This window comes from Rattus norvegicus, chromosome X (genome assembly GCF_021556685.1).
Source record: "Rattus norvegicus strain SHRSP/BbbUtx chromosome X, alternate assembly SHRSP_T2T, whole genome shotgun sequence".
Lineage (NCBI taxonomy): Eukaryota > Metazoa > Chordata > Mammalia > Rodentia > Muridae > Rattus > Rattus norvegicus.
Window position 1 is genome coordinate 148,723,407 of NC_141554.1, and position 15,562 is coordinate 148,738,968.

The 15,562-nt window shown below is 37.3% G+C and overlaps 1 protein-coding gene and 1 pseudogene across 2 annotated transcripts in view; one reads left to right on the forward strand and one right to left on the reverse strand.

The window, feature by feature from the left end:
• Nucleotides 1-15,562, forward strand: part of Ldoc1 (LDOC1, regulator of NFKB signaling) — a 272,724-nt gene that overhangs the window by 113,956 nt on the left and 143,206 nt on the right. The window contains exon 3 of one of the 2 annotated variants that reach the window (XM_087600490.1): nt 9,728-9,849. The exons of the other annotated variant lie outside the window; for it this stretch is intronic. The gene's annotated coding sequence lies outside the window, so the exon portion shown is untranslated. The remainder of the gene's footprint in view (nt 1-9,727; nt 9,850-15,562) is intronic. 2 annotated transcript variants of the gene reach the window in all.
• Tpm3-ps1 (tropomyosin 3, pseudogene 1) overlaps nt 1-15,562 on the reverse strand; it is an 86,733-nt pseudogene that overhangs the window by 24,258 nt on the left and 46,913 nt on the right.

Below are 15,562 nucleotides of genomic sequence, written 5' to 3' on the forward strand. Positions count from 1 at the left end.
AAAGTTTGTCTTACCTGTGGTCCTGAGGCTCAAGTTTGCTCGTGGGGTGTTGCTTATGAGCTCTCTGTAGCGGCAGCAACCAGGAATATCTGTGCCGCCCTTTCCGGGGGCTTCTGTGCAACAGGGTTCCAGATGGCATTTGGTGTTCCCCTCTGGAGTCAGAGATGTGGGCAGAGTGCAGACTCTTCTGGTTTCCCAGGCGTGTCTGCCTCTTTGAAGGTTTAGCTCTCGCTCCCACGGGATTTGGGTACAGAGGAGTGTTTATCTGGTCGGTCCCTTCAGGTTCCGGCAGTGTCTCAGAAGCAGCGGATTTCCTGCTCCTGTGCCCTTATCCAAGGGAACCCAGAGGCCGTATACAGTTTCCTCTGGGCCAGGGATGTGTGCAGGGGTGGGCAGTGTTGGTGGTCTCTTCTGCTCTGCAGTCTCAGGAGTGCCCACCTGTCTCGGCGGTGAGTTCTCTCTCCCACAGGGTTTGGGAGCAGTGAGCTGGAGGCAGGGAGAACGAGATTGGGTCTCCCACTAAAAACCGGAAGTGTCCAAGTTTGAGTTATGTTAGTCTTTTTTCAGTATTTTATGAACTATTACAGCTATTATGTTACTTCATCTAATTTTAAAGTATATTTACTTCCATATACAATATGATTTTGGGGGATTTTAATAGAGATCACATTGAATCTGTACATAAATTTTGGAAGAAGTCTTAATTCTTTTGAGTTATTCTGTATGTGCAAAAGGACCTTCTTATTTATTTAGAAATTTCAATCCATTTACCAAAATTGAACCTATAGTTCCACATATGTATCTTGAACATGTTTTATATTAGATCAATACTTAAGTATTTATTTTTTGATTGTATTGGAAATGGAGTTGTTTTGAATTTCAAATTCCAAGTGTTCATTATGAATATATGATATTCACTTAGTACTTCCAGATATTCTTATCTTTGAATTTTTTTTTAGATTTTCTGTATAACTATAACATCACTTGAGAACAAAAACAACTTGACTTTTTTCAAACCATGTGTCTTTTGTTTTTCTTTTGTATTAAAGTAGTATAATTGGTATGATGTGAAAAATAACTGTTGAGGGGAGAATAATCCTTACCTTGATTTAATCTTCTTACCTTGCTTTTTTAATCATCTATGCGGAAGCACCCAGTTTCTTACAAGTATAAGTAAGTTTTTGTTAAATTTTCATCTGGTTGAAGAAGTTGCTTTTTTTTTTTATTAAGTTTAGTATTTCTTATATACATTTCAAGTGTTATTCCCTTTCCCGGTTTCTGGGCGAACATCCCCTAATCCCTCCCCTCCCCTTCTTTATGGGTGTTCCCCTCCCCATCCTACCCCCATTGCTGCCCTCCCCCCAACAATCTAGTTCACTGGGGGTTCAGTCTTAGCAGGACCCAGGCCTTCCCCTTCCACTGGTGCTCTTACTAGAATATTCATTGCTACCTATGAGGTCAGAGTCCAGGGTCAGTCCATGTATAGTCTTTAGGTAGTGGCTTAGTCCCTGGAAGCTCTGGTTGCTTGGCATTGTTGTACATAAGAAGTTGCTTTTTATTATTAGTAGTTTGCTGAGAGTTAGTTTTTATCAATTATGTTTCTTGGATTATGTCAACCACATATGATACTTCATATGATGACATGGCTACTATTCTTAATTAATTAGTCTTGATCCATTGGTATGATTGGATTTTTTATTGTTTATTGTTTTAAAGATTTATTTTTTGTTTATGTGTGCCCATGTTCTTGGAAAACTCAAAAGGGCATCAGATTTCAAGGAACTGAAGCTGGGTCACAAAGATGGATGGATGCTGGGAGTGCTTTTAACTACTGAGCTATCTCTCCAACTCCAGGTAAAACCATTTAAACATCAGAATTAAAGTGGTCTTTCTCTAATAAATATTATTTGGACATCTCCAAATATATTAAAAAATCATCCTCAAACACTCTTTTCTTTTTCTTTCCTTTTAATTGAAAATATTTTTCTGTTAATACATTCCCATTGTTGCAATTTTTAACGGATTTAGACAGATCAAGAAACTATGAAGATACAAAAGGTATGAACAGCATAAATAACTCTCTTCAGTAAGTTTGTGTCCATGTGAAAATGAACATACATATGTAGATATGCTTGTGTGTGCATACATATGAATTGTTGTGTATTGCTTCACCTCACAGAGAGCACCAATAATTTGTAAAATTATATTTGAAAAATTTGTAGAATTTGAAAGAACCCTGTCCTACATAGGAGGTTTTAAAAATTAGTGAATAATTTGTACATATGTACAACTCTCTATGACTAATATTTTAGTATTTATTTTAATTTTATTTAATTTTTTTCACTCCATGTTTTATGCCTCTCCCAGAGCACCCTCTGACTGTTCTCCATCCCATACCTCCCCTACCCCCTGTCTCCACAAGCATGTTTCCACCTTCCCATTCCCCATCCCACAAGACCTCTAAACTCTCTGGGTTCTCCAGTCTCTTGAGGGTTAGGTGCATCTTCTCTGATTGAACCCGGCAGTCTTCTGCTGCATATGTGTTAGGGGCCTCATATCATCTGGTGTGTGCTGCCTGGTTGATAGGTTTATAATTAATTCATTTTTGAGTGTTTCTATAACCTTGCATGCCTCAAATTACATTGTCATAATGTATATACATTTTATTACAATGTTGAATTTGATTTGTTAATACTTCACTGAATATATTATATATGTTTATGAGATATTTCTTTCCAGGAAATATACTTTGTCTTATTTTAGTGCATAAAAAGACCTCCATGCTTTTAAAATGATTTATTAAAGTTTTAAAATTAAACTATAATTACTTCTTTCTTTCCTTTTCCTCCTTCCAACATTTCCCAAGTCCACTACTTCCATCCTTTCCCATGTTTTTCCTCTCACCCTGTCTCAAACTGATGAATTCTTTTTATTATTATTGTTACACACACACACACACACACACACACACACACACACACACACACACACACACTGTGTTTGTCCTACTGAGTCTGTTTAGTGTGACTGTAGGTCTATAATTTTAGGGCTGTCTAGTTCAACCATGTGGGGGTGGGGTCATTCCTGGGAGAGGCTGATTTCTCCCTCTCTCAGCAGTCATTAGTTCCCTGTACACCTTAAACTATCAAATATAAAGGAGAGAACTAGAAGAGTTAAATACACAATACACATTAATTTTATTTAATGCTGGTAGACTGAACATGGAAAATTTGTCATTTTTTTAAAATTGATTTACAATATTAATGTGATCACTATCAAGGTTACAGAAGGATCATTTGTTTATATAGGAAAAGGAAAACTAGATTAGTGAGAAAATTTTGAAGAAGGATAAAATTGGAAGAACAATAGTGAGTTTCAGTTTTTAATATAGCTGCAGTAATCAGTATCTTGTCTCTGGAATTGAAAGGTCAGACATGCAGATGGATGAAACAGAATAAACAGTTCACATACAAATAGAATATATGCAATGAATTTGAAGAAATAAATCATTTGTAAATGATGATACATCATACACATATAGGTGCCATTATACAGATTGAACAGTATATGTATGTGTATGCACGTTATATGTACATGATGCACAGGCATACATGTAAGCAAAACACACATATGCATAAAATAACAGAAATAGACCCACACACCCATGTGCACTTGGTTTTTTTACAAAGAAGACAAAACCATAAAATGGGGGAAAAGCATCTCCAACCAATTGTGATGGTCTAACTGGATGTCTGCATGAAAAAGCATGAAAACAGATCCATATTTATTAATGTACATAGCACTAAAGTCCAAGTAGATCAAGGACCAGAATATAAAACTGGATACACTAAATCTAATCAAACAGAAAGTGGGGAATAGCCTTGAATGCATCGGTACAGGAGATAGCTTCCTGAACAGAACACCAATGGTTCAGGCTTTAAGATCAACAATTGAAAAATGGGACCTCATGAGACTAAAAATCTTCTGTAAGGCAAAGGACACTGTCGATAGGACAAAATGGCAGCCTACAGATTGGGAAAAGATATTCACCAACTCATTACCTGACAGAGGACTAATATTCAAAATACATAACGAACTTAAGAAGTTAGACTGCAACAAACCAAATAACCCAATGTAAAAAGGTGCTACAGAGCTAAATGGAGAATTCTCATCAGAGGAATCTTGGATTGTCGAGAAGCACCTAAAGAAATCTCCAACATCCTTAGTCATCATGGAAATGCAAATCAAAATGGCCCTGAGATTCCACCTTATACCAATCAAAATGGCTAAGATCAAAAACTCAGGGGACAGCATATGCTGGCAAGGATGTGGAGAAAGAGGAACACTTCTCTTTTGCTGGTAGGATTGCAAGCTGGCACAACCACTCTGGAAATCAATATGGCTGTTACTCAGAAAAATGGAAATAGATGTACCTGATGACCCAGCTATACCACTCATTCTTGAGCATATACCCAAAAGATGCCCCACCATGTTCACAGCAGCCTTATTTAGAATAGCCAGAAACTGTCCCTCAACTGAAAAATGTATTTAAAAAAAAGTAAAATTCGTTCATCTCTGGGAAAAGGATGGGATTAGAAAATACCGTCTTGAGTGGGGTAACCCAGACCCAAAAGGATATGCATGTTATGTACTTATTGATAAGTGGGTATTAGCTAGAAAGGACAGGATACTCATAATATATTCAATAGAAACAAAGAAGTTAAACAAGAAAGAAGGGCCAAATGAAGATGCTTGAATCTCACTTAGAAGGGGAAATAAAATAGTCATAGGATGTAGAGGGAGGGAGGGAACTGGATAAGAGAGGGGATACAGAGGGGAATGGGTGGGGTCAGGATCACCTGTGGGGAGAGACAAGAGAGAGGGCCAGAGGGCCAGGAGGCTGAATAGAAATCTGCAAATCCTAAGGGTAGGAGGGTTGGGGGGAATCTCTCAGAGACCTGTGATGGGGAGGCTCACAAGAGTCAATGTGGATGACCTTAGCAAAGAAGCTTAATAGTGAGGACATGGAACCTGAAGAAGCCACCTCATATAGCTAGGCAGGGCCCCCAATAGAGGGATAAGGGCACCAACACACCCACAAATCTTTCAACCAAAATTTGTCCTGCCTACAAAAAATGCAGGAACGAAAATGGAGCACAGACTGAGGGAATGGCCAACCAATAACCAGCCCAACTTGAGACCCATCTCATTGGCAAGTCCCAATCCATGAGACTATTAATAATACTCTGTTATTCTTGCAGACAGGAGTCTACAATAACAGTCCCTTGAGAGGCTGTATCCAGCACCTGTCTAAAGCAGATGCGGATGCTCACACCCAAACATTGGCTGCAGGTCAGGGACTCTTATGGAAGTGTTGGGGAAAGGATGGAAGGCCCTTAAAGAGATAGGAACTCCACAGTAAGACCAACAGAGTCAAATAACCTGGGCACTTTGGTGCTCTCAGAGAGGGAGTTGCCCCCAAAGAGCAAGCATGGTCTGGAACAGAGCCACTGGCACATAAGTAGCAAATGTGCAGCTCAGTCTCCATGTGGGTCCCCCCACAACTGGAGTAGATGACTGTCCTTAAAGATGTAACCTGACTGTGGAATCTGTTCCCCAACAGGGTGTCCTTGTCTTGCCTCAGTGGGAGAGGATGCCCCTAATCTGCAGAGACTTGATTGTCAGAGTGAGAGGTTACCCAGCAGAAGGCCCTACCCATTCAGAGGAGAAGGGGATTGGTTAGGGATTCTGTGGGAGGGCACTGAAAGGGGAGCATATATTAACTAAAGTAAAAAATAAATCTTTAAAACAGGAACTAAAACCCCAACTCATTAAATTTTAGAAATGATATATAAAGTAAGATACATAAAAGAGAGCAATTGATTATTTGGCCTTCATCAAAATAGGAAAAGTGCTTGTTTTTGTGAATGATTTATTTATAAACACACAAAAAAATGCTTACCTTGTAATCTAACAAAGGGCTTGTTTGTTACTCCCCATACTCAGAAGACTAGAATGTATACTTCCCAGATGAAGGCATGGAAAAACAATCAGCTCATGAAAATCAGAATCATTTGTCCCTGCAAAATACAAATCAACACCAGCACTGCCTATGAGTGCACACTAATGAATAAATGAAACAAGGCACAGAAGTGCTTAGTGATGGAGCACAACTGGAGCTCTCAGCCATCCTGATGAAAAATTCAGCAATGCCATTGTGCTCAGAACTTCGGCAGTTTCTTTCAAATATATATGCCCCATGAAAACATATCAATTATCTTCTCAGTTTAACCTGGGGCACTAAAAGACATGTTGTAGTATTTCTTTTAGCTACTGGAACAAATTGCCACAAAAGCAGTTATTTGAAATAACAAAAGTTCCAGAGAAAAGTAGGAAATCAGTTTCCCTGGGTAGGAATGATGTTGGCAGGGCTGTGTTCTCTGATAGCTCTAAGGGACAGGTTCTGGTGGCCATTGGCTTCCTGAAACTTGTTGCCTTACTGTTCTTACATCTTCCCCCATGGCTACTTTGCTTTCTGCTCTCTGGAGCAATTTTTTTTTGCTTCCCTTCTTTAAGGACACCTGGGATTATATTGGTGATGCACTATATTAATCAAAATAATCTTTCAGTCTGAAAATTTTCAACTTCGCTGCATTAGCTAAGTCTGTTTTGCTATGTAGGGTATATGTTTCCGTGGTTAGGGCATGAGTATTTTGGGGGAATAGTATTCAGCATACCATGGTTATTTTTAGATAGATTCTTTAGTTTTAGTTATGAAAGTCATGAGAGTTTTGTCTACGTTATTCGAAATGAGAAGTATTAAATATCTGTCAATGGGTGTTTGAATGAACTCTGGCCTAGGCACACAGTGAGGTACAACTGCCAAGTTGACCACAGTGGCTTTCCAGTGCTTGAAAATGAGCCCAAGGCTCTGATAGAGAGTTTAAAAATGACAGAGCTATGCTCTATCGTTCTTACCTTAGTTGGTACATAAATCCATGTATCTGTTAAATTCATAGTACAATAAAAAATAACTGCCTTATGTGAACTTAACAGATCTAAGCAGAAAGTGTTGTTATTTTATTTATTTACGTTCCAAATGTTGCCCCCCTTTGATGCTCCCCCAGAGTTCTCCACCCCACCCCTCCCATTTGCTTCTGAGAAGGTACTCTCCCCAACCTATCTAACCCCCATTCTCATCCCCCTTCCCTAGGACATCAAGTTTCTACAGGATCAGGCATATCTTCTACTGGGGCCAGAAAAGGCAGTCCTCTAGTACATATGTGCCAGGGGCCACTGACCAGTTAGTGTATACTCTTGGGGTGCTGGCTTAGTCCATGGGAGCTCTGGGGTTTCAGGTTAGTTGATTTTGTTGTTCTTCCTATGAGGTTGCAATCCACTTCAGTTTCTTCCAACCTTCCCCTATTTCAACCACTGGGGTCCTTTACTTCAGTCCTATGGTTGGTTATGAGTACTTGCAGCTGTCTTAGTCAGCTGCTGGTTGAGCCTCTCAGAGGTCAGACATGTTAGGCTTCTGTCTGTAAGTTCAACATAACTTCAGCAATAGGGTCAGGGTTCGGTGCCCGCACATGAGGTGGATTCAGCAGAGATATGTACAACGGTGTGGATATAATGAAACAACACATCTGTGTGACCCTAGTGATGCTTTTAATTTAAATGCAAGCAACATGGAGCACAGGAATCTAATTGGAGGAAGAGACAAAGTGCTGAGATTTCACTGTGTTGCCTTGTGTGTAGTTATAAGCTCAATGGTGAAGAGTACTATCACCAAACTTGTCTCTGTCGATTTTAATGGTACTTGGTAACAAATTTGCCTGCTGATTAACTTCAGTCATTGAAAGTTCATGCTTGGCAGAACAATCTGAATATTGAAATTGTGATGGTTCACCTTATGATCAGCATCCTAATTTCTGACGAGAATCAGGCTGTTAGGATTTCATCTTATTCTGTTGACTAATAAAAAATATGTATAAGAAAAGTGCCTTTTGCTTCTACCTTCTAAAAGTCAAGAAGATCACTCGTTGAATTTCCTTTATGGACCCCAGTCCTAATATCTTTCCATCCACACATTATTCCTATATGCCTCCCCTCAATTTGTTTCAGAATCCTGTTTTTATCTCTATTATAGAGCCAGTTCTACATCATTTTTCAGAGCTTCAAAGGAAATTTAAAAAAATAAAAGATTAAGATAAATTGTTGGCAGCATATGAAGGCTTTATTTTACAGTAACATGTAACATTGCATAGAATGCCACAGTGTTTAAAATATCATCTTGCACACATTTTTGATCTTTTATACTTATTACACTAGCAAGACCTATATCCATTTCTTTGGCTATTTATTACTTCCTCATATAATGAGCTTCAGCTGAATCAATCTATAATATGTGCTTTCAATTCCTGTATAATATTTTTCATATGAACAATTTGTGATTTAAGTTCATAAACCATTTCCAAGTCCATTGCCTTTACAAAGTCTGCTTTATTTGTTGATTTCCTTTTAATCATGGATATGCTCTTAACCTTATACATATTGCAAAGGTCAAGAGCATCTTCTTGCCACAATCTTCTTTGAATGACTCTCATATTTTTAAATATCATCTTGAATATAATGAAGCATTTTCCATTTTTACTACACTGCAGTTTTCAGTGGATCATTATTCTCAACATCTATGATTTGGGAAAAACTCTTACTGGTAGTTTTCTCCTATTTTGTATTTTGAAATACCAAAGAATACTACAAATATTTCTCATGTTGTAAGCAGTTTGTTCATTTCTCTTTTATTAGTTATTATTTGTTTCAAATAGTTTTTATACCACAGTATTCTATATCTTGACTATCATGCACAAGGTAAATGTTAATGTGTTTAATGAAACATTAATGTATATGAAGTTAAGCATAGCATACAGCAAGCTAGGCAATGGTAGAGCACAGAGTTTGCAGTTGGAAGACTAAAATTCAGCATGTGCATCTGTCTTTTCAGTATGTGGCTAAGCCCCTTCATCTTGTCAATTTTCTCTTTCTGTTGTCTTTAGTAATTCTATTGTCTGATAATAACACAAGGCTCTCATGGTAAATATACAGAATAACATATATAAAATTATACTTTATATTAACAGATAGGACTGTTTTACCCCAGATGAACCCCAAGGCAGTGACTGTAGCCTTTAGTAGACTTCAAATTTAAACATTTATTTATAGTCTTAAGGGCTCTGCATCATTTGGGGAAGAGTAGGGCTTTGGAGTCAGATTCATTTTCAGTCATGACCATGGCCAATGGTGATTGTATCATAATGTACAATGATTTACCCTTCCTGGTAGTTATTTTCATCTGTTTAATTTTTATTCAAAGTGTTATTGTGAACACTTTGAGTACTTCATGTTGAGCAAATTGTGGAACACATGCTTACAAAAGCACACCATTTTCTCAGCCCATTAAAAGGATTATCAGAGGCCTAATCCATGAACCATAATCTATGTGTTTTTAAAATAGACATGACTGAAAATTAACATGTTTATCTGTATATGCTAGGGTGCATGTACAGTTATAGTTTGATCTTTGGAAAACCTGAAGAACTAAAATTCATATCTAGCATACCCCTTCCTTCTTTGTCATATAAGAATCACAATGAATTAGGAAAGAAAGGGAATACTTATAATAGAACGGTATGTTCCTCTATTGAAACATCTTTCTCCCATCACACAGCTACTCTGAAAGATAAAGTTAAGAAGAGAGGGAAGTCACTTGTGAGGAGACATTCACTATTTCTCACTGTCTTTACTCAAGTTTGGAGTTTCTCTGCACATTGGTCCACAGACTATTCAAAGGTTAGTTGCTTACTGCAAATCTAATTTATTACTTTGTCATTTTGAGTTGAACTCTGGTACCACTGGATACTACCTTTATGTATTTCCTTCCATCCACTGTTTGCAGGTTTTACTCAGTTTTAAATAATTTTATGAAAAAGCATGAACTCCCAGTGATTTGGGACGTATTGTGTTTGTTAAGCAGAACATTCAGTAGGCACTTAGTGGCAGAAGAGAAAGACATAGTCAAGCACAAGTTTCATGCCCCCCTGCCCCAAAAATGTTTTCTTCTGTACAGTTATGGCTGTCTTGGAACTCACTCCAAAGACCAGTCTGGTCTTGAACACAGACATTTGCTTGTCTTTGGCTCCTGAGTAGTAGGATTAAAAGGATGCATCACTACTCCCTGGCTATGATATTTTAAAATGACTTTTTTATTTTTAGTTCATTGCATTGGTGTTTTGCATGTGTACATGTCTATATAAAGGTGTTGGATTCCCGGAGTTACAGACAGATGTGAGCTGACATGTGGTTATCTGGAAACTGAACCCAGGACCTCTGGAAGAGCAGCTAGTGCTCTTAATTGCAGAGTCATCTTTCTAGCTCTATAGGATTCACTTTTAATGTTAGAGTTGACATAGTTTTAATTTGGCTGATATTTATTGAGAAGCCAAAATGGTTTAAGGTACATAATGACTGCACAAAAAGAATCATTTGAATGGTTTGGATTTTATACATTAAAAATGAAGCTCAGCAATGAAAGCATAAAACCTTCGCAGTTCTTTTAATTGCATGTGAAATATGGATTAGGGACCTCACTTGGTTCTTATACTTAAAGAGTGTTATGGTAGTCTCCAGTAAAGATTATGCTACTCTAAATAGCATTTTAGCATACTTTAATAGTATGTAAGGTAATAAACAAGCATCTCATGAAATGCAAAATGGGGGAGGGAGATAAAGTAGACCCTGAGAAAAAGAATCTTCAGAGAATAAAACCATCAAAATTCTGAATTAATTTGCTAAAAGTGATCACGTAAGGAGAACTGATACCCTCAGAATACCAAGGCAGTTGCTTGACCAGGACTTAAAAGAACAAGATAAATTTTAAGTTGGCAAAAGAAACAATGAGGTTATACTTTAGTTTTATACATAGGAATATGAAAGAATACACATTTCCACTCTTCATTTTAACTTGAGAATGGATGGTGTCTTAGATTCCTGGCAAAGCACCAGTAGCGAGATACTGAGAGTAAAGATGAATATTCCTTGAGACACTCACATTATAGCTCTGCAAAGACATTTAGGAAAATGTGTGTATTTTTGACAAATGAATGTATGCATATTAGTGGGTATTTACCTTTTATATAGAAATATAATTGTATTTGTATAAACTAGTTGAAGATACTATGGAGAAACATAAAGCAGAAAGGAGACATAGGATATAATAGATGGGCTAGAATGAGGGAGCTGTGTCAATATGTGACTTGAAGCCATACTTCATATACTAAAAGACAGGAGGGAATAAGGCACGTAAAAACATGTGCAAGATAGGACAATACTGCAAGCAGAGGGACTTATAAATTCAGTGTCTTCTGGAGGTATGCAATACCTTGCAAGGAATAGTGGGGCCGGGATTAAGTGAGAAAGCAAAATGATGAAAGGAACAGATAGAAAGATATTACAAGGAGTGGTCCATGTGCCATTTCTTTGGTATCCCCAAAGTCTACCATTAGCAAGAGATTTCATAAGATGTTTGAAAAGATGGTAAACAACCGAAGAGAAGAAAAAAATGACTGTTGTTTTTGGTCTCACACACAACAAATGAATCATTTGTCAGTACTAGAATTCTCAAGAGTAAACCAGCAGTATCCTAAGGGATATTCATAATAATGCTTTCTTTAATATTATATTGATGGTCTTTAGGCTTGAGGATTACTTCTTAGTGCAGATAACCTTTCAAGCAATCGCCTGGGACCATGTATACATGATTCAAATATTTTTGCTTACTGTCTTAGTTAGGTTTCCATTGCAGTGAAAAGACACCATGACCAACACAACACTTATAAGGACACCATTTAATTGGGGGCTGGCTTACAGGTTCAGAGGTTCAGTCCATCATTATCATCAAGGTGAGAACATGGCAGCATCCAGGCAGGCATGGTACAGGAGGAGCTTAGAGTTCTACAACTTGATCTAACTGCAAACAGGAGAAGATTGTCTCCTGCATGGCTAGGAGAAGAGTTTCAAAGTCTACCCCAACAGTAACACACTTCCTTCAAGGCCACACCTACTCCAATAAGGCCATACTTCCTAATAGTGCCACTCCCTTGGCCAAGCATATTTAAAACACCACACTTAACAAATAGATATTGATTATCTCCTTTTTCATTTCATAAATTGTACTGCTAACAGTCTTGCCTTTGCTATCACCTAGCCCATAGTTTGGTAACCTAGGTTTACATAAAAGAACACTCTTTAACATCAGAAGTGTTTGGAAATATCAATATTTCCAAATAAATTATTAACATGCCCTTTCATATTTAACTTTTGACTTAATATATTGGTGTCTTAGGTCTGTGTCTTCTGTATTCTGTGGCTACCTTGATATCTAGACATATGGGTTAAGTTCTCCTGGCTGTGGCCTTAACTTTCTTTTAACCTCACAAGCCCTCTTTGACTTACTGCACCTCAAGTGGGTACTTGATTTAATGATACTCCCTGGCCTCTAGTGCCTCTTGGAACACTCATATTCCTTGCTGGAGGGTTCTAGACAATATATGCTTCATGGATTTATTGTAAGTCCTGGAGAAGATAATTTATGAGGTAAGAAATTTATAAACTTTGAAATGTTTTATACTTGTAATGAAATCTCTAGTCCTAAGGCCATAAGTTTTTAAACAAAAAGATTACAGCAATGGTAATGTCATTTTGCAGTGCCAAAGAGAGCAAGAGCAATGAAAAGAGAAAAAAAAAGCAGCTAAGCAGGAGTCCTATCTCTGTCAGGGATAAGATGAATCACCAGTAAGAAACCAAGTGACCTTTGGAAGAGTTAGGGCACCTGGGTTGGGTTTTCCCATCAGTCCGTGTGGAAGTGCTACACAGCTTTCCTACCTCTCTGCCCCTCTCTCACAGACAGTTTGGATAGCAGTCCTCCTTTTCTTTCTGCCAGATACTTACTCCATAGTTACTCCCTGTTCTAGCTATTTCTTTCTGTTTGCTCGAGGCTCGCTGTCTCTTTGTTTCTTATCTTATGGCACTTTCATGTTTCTTTTACTTTGCTATTTTCTTATTCTGTCTCTTGATCCTTGAAAGCAATGCCGTGATTCCTTGGGAGAGGAACTGAAAATCACGATGCATATATTAAAAAGGTGATTATAACTTAAAAATCACTAAGTTCTGAGTGAATATCTGACATTCCAGGTAAATGTTGACATCATTAGCCTCAAACAGACTTGTTTTTCATGTAATATCATCTGAGTGTTTTAATGAGTTGAATTCTAAAATGTCATGTAAATATGTAACAGTCATTGTGGTGGGAGGAATATAGAATAGTAGGACAGAATCTTGTGATTGGCCCCTTGGGATATATTAGCTATCTGATTTTTATTTATTTTTTAATAATATAGCATTATGGGCTTACCCCTGAGTTATCTAATCAAGGTCTGAATATACAGACTTGACACATTACCTGCTGAAATAACTTTCTGCTGTGCCTGAATATAGTGTCTGCTCACTGATGAATTTTGAATAAACTCTATGTGCTTCCAAAATATAGCATTGGCAGATTGCCTAGGATGTGATAAAAGGGGATAAAACAAGATTGTAGGAAGCCCCTTGGGAGAATTCTCACACAAGGTGAATGATGAACTGAATAAAGCTTTCAGGATGCTTCACTAAATGGTCCACTAAACACAAGATTGGTCAGACCCAAACATCATTGATTATACCTTCAACTTCCCTGAGGATTAAGAGACCTCTGTCCCTAAAGCAAACAGCTCTTTAGCCACCACCACAACAGCAATGTCTAGAGAATTTAAAATTGCTTTTATGAAATCAGATTATAAAATTAAAACAAACCATCTTATTGACTCAAAATATCTCACAACTGACTTGATTAACCCATAATTTTGAGGCATGCAAAATAGCCTGTGTAGTTGTATGTGGAGTGGTCTGTTATGGAGTCTGAGAACAGGGCTAGCTCCATTTGGGAATTTATAGAACTGATTGCAATAATATTTTATGTATCCTTAGTTCTTATTCTTGTGGTTAGAAAATTTGACATCATGCCAAAGCAAAACGACTCTTCATAAATATTCTTCTTGCTACTGTGGAAAGAGACTCTTTATTATAATCATACCCAACCTCTCAGCTGGAGTGCAGATCTCATCACCCCCTATCCCCTAGAAGACAAGAGTCTCACAAGGAATGTGCCATTCTCCCTCTTAACACCAAGAACTGCTTTCCTGCTATATCATTTTCATCAGAAACAAATTCAAAGTACATGCACAGAGATACAGACACATAATACACAGTCACACACATATTCTTGCACACACACACACCTACACACAGAAATACACACATACACACACACACACACACACACATTCCAAATATTGTTTCTTCTGTCACCAACAAAAAATAAGCATACACTGTGTTTTCTTATAGCTATAGTTCCATTTCTCAGCTTCTATTTCACAAAAAGAGCAATACTTTTAAGAATAGACAACTTCCTTTTTCAGATTCATTGGTTCTCATTTAGGAGCATTATTCCATTCTTTTTAAAACATTTTCAAATTTCTCCAGTTTTCGGAGATGCCTCGTCCCCTTGATTTAAATTATCAATATATGTTACATGAGGGGTGTGTACATGTCACAACAAACAAATGAAGGGCAGAGGCCATCATGCAGGAATTGGTTCTCTCCTGCCACTGTAAGCTTGCTGGGGCTTGAATTCTGGCTGCCAGCCTTGATGGCAAGTGTTTTTATCTGCTGATCCATCTACCTGGCCCATATTTGTTATCTATGTAACATTTGATGGAAGAAAACTATAGATGTGGCAGCTGCAATACAAAAGAGGTACATAGTAAGCCATGGGAGGAAAGTTTCATGTATTCAACTGAAAATTCTCTCACATAATCCCCTAAATGTGTTTTCTCGATGAGAAGCTTCTTGAATTTAGGTTATTCTTAAGTTGTCTATCACATAATTACTTTAAGGAATTTTGTATTATAATTCAAGCACAGTAAAAAATTGTAATGTTTGTGAAAATTATTGCCTTGCTATTAAGACAAGTGAGTATTCAGTATAAATATGTAATACAATTGCTATTTTTCAATTAATTTTCTTTTTCTTAAGTTAAAGTAGAAAAACATATCAGATAAAAAATAGAGTAAGGATTCATATTTCTTTAATTTGGAGAATTTTTTATTTTAGAAGCTTTTGACTAAAATATTCTTAGATGGGAATTGATGGACATAAAACCTGATTTGATTGCTTCAAAAAATCTACTTACCAAGAATAACCTTCTGTTTTTGCTATCAAAATTGATTAAATCACACTGTTCATTTGGGATGACACTATTAGCTAAGGAAAGAGCCTGTCTGTGTGACTAAATTGGAAGTACGACAATCAATGCATTCAGTGACCTTTCTTAATTCCTTTACCCTGAGCAACTGCTTGAATTGGATTTTAGCAAGAACTTAAAATCCAAAGATGAATTTAAAGTATCCGT